The sequence below is a fragment of the Orycteropus afer genome, unplaced genomic scaffold (genome assembly GCF_000298275.1).
Source record: "Orycteropus afer afer isolate SDZICR_OR568_19922 unplaced genomic scaffold, OryAfe1.0 scaffold00677, whole genome shotgun sequence".
In the NCBI taxonomy this organism is placed as follows: Eukaryota; Metazoa; Chordata; class Mammalia; order Tubulidentata; family Orycteropodidae; genus Orycteropus; species Orycteropus afer.
In genome coordinates this window covers 924,197-926,355 of record NW_006922264.1, presented here as the reverse complement: position 1 = coordinate 926,355, position 2,159 = coordinate 924,197, and positions in this window count along the sequence as shown.

Genomic DNA, 2,159 nt, shown 5'->3' with positions numbered 1-2,159 from the left:
AAGTCATCCTCACTTTCAGCAAGCAAAGTTGTGTCATCTATGTATCACAGGTTGTTAATGTGTCTTCCTTCAATCCTGATGCCACATTCTTCTTCATATAGTCCAACTTCTCAGATTATTTGCTGTGATAGTTGAAGCTGTGTGTCAACTTGGCTGGACCCCAGTTGTATGTGATTGTTCCCATGATGGGATTGGATGACTGTGTTCTGAGTGGCCAATCTGCCCAAGGGGAGTTTCCCTAGAGGTGTGGCCTGCTTCCAGGATATCCAGGGACATCCTGGAAAGAGAGACATTCTTTGGTGGATCGGGACCCTGGTGTGCTGACTACAACCTTCTGTGAGTGAGCAGCCCACCACTCAGTCTGGAGATCTTGGATTCGTCTTTTGTTGGAAGTCAATAACCAGTGTACTGCCTGCCAGCCTTGAATTTCTTGGCCCCCTATGGTTGCGAAAGCTAAGGCTGCCTCCAGCCCAACATTTCCTCCAGGGACTTTGGACTTGCCAGCTTCTGTACATTTGTGAGCCATTTTCCTAAGATAAATTTCTCTCTCACTCTCTCTCTCTCTCTCTCTCTTTATATATATATGTATGCTTTGCTGGTTTTTGTGTTTCTCTAGAGAACACAATCTAACCCAGAAACCAAGCCTGTTAACAGTTGATATTACCCTGGGGCACTGTAGATATAGATGACACTGAATTTTAAGAAAGTATATGGTTGATTCTGTCAAGAGCCTCATGAAAATCATCTCTAACAGGCTGATTCTACAAATGTGCTTTGTTTTCTTAACTCCTTTCTGCCAGTGAAAACCATGTCATTTTTCAGGGAAGAGAGAATCTTGAAAATGAGTGCACAATCTGCCACCAGCAGAGACCTGCCCTGAGTCCACGATATGGAACCATTCCTCAGGGTGATCAGCCAGCAACATGGTGGCAAGTTTATTACATTGGACCATTTTCATCATGGAAAGGACAGTGTTTTGTTCTTACTGGAACAGATACTTATTCTGTATATGGATTTGCCTTCCCTGCACACAATGCTTCTGCTAAAACTACCATCTATGGACTTACAAAATGCCTTATCCACTGTCATGGCATCCCACTCAGCATTGCTTCAGATCAAGAGACTCATTTCACAGCACAGGAAGTGCAGCAGTGGGCTTATGCTCATGGATTTCACTGGTCTTACCATGTTCCCCACCATCTTGAAGCAGCTGGTTTGATAGAACAATGGAATGGCCTCTTAAAAACACAAATATGGCACCAGCTAGGTTGGGGCAATGTTCTCCAGGAAGCTGTATATGCTCTAAACCAGCTTCAAATATATGGTTCAGTTTTTCCAATAGCCAGGATTCACGGGTCCAGGAACCAAGGGGTGGAAACTGGAGTGGTACCACTCACTATTACCCCTAGTGACCCACTCAAAAAATTTTTGCTTCCTGTCCCTGCTACCCTATGCTCTGCAGGTCTGGAGATCTTAGTCCCAAAGGAAGAAACACTCCCACCTGGAGACACAATACTGATTGCACTGAACTGGAAATTAAGAATGCCACCCCACTATTTTGGTTTCCTCATGCCTCTGGATCAACAGACAAGGAAGGGCATTACTGTGCTCTCTAGTGTAATAGATCCTGATTACCAAGGGGAAATTGGGTTGGCTTTACATAATGGAGGTAAAGACGAATATGTCTGGAATATAGGAGATTCTTTAGGAAGTCTTTTAGTACCACCATGGCCTGTGATTAAAGTCAATGCAAAATTACAGCAACCCAATTCTGATATGACTGCTAACGGCCCAGACCCTTCAGGAATGAAGGTTTGGGTCACTGCACCAGGCAAAGAACCACAACCAGTTGAGGCACTTGCTGAGGGCAAGGGAAATACAGAATGGATGGTGGAAGAAGGTAGTTCTGAATATCAGCTACGACCATGTGATCAGCTGCAGAAATGAGGACTGTGATTGTTACATTTCTTCATTGTATATGTGCATCAAATATTTTTGTTTCCTTCTGTTATGAAATGTGCAATGTTAATAAGGTTAATGCATTTTGGTTGTATGTGTGTTAATGTATCATGTTGGGCACAAATATGACTCTGTAATTGTCCTTATTTAGAGATTATATAGGGTTAAGAAGATGTGTACAACTGCCAAGTTGACAAGGG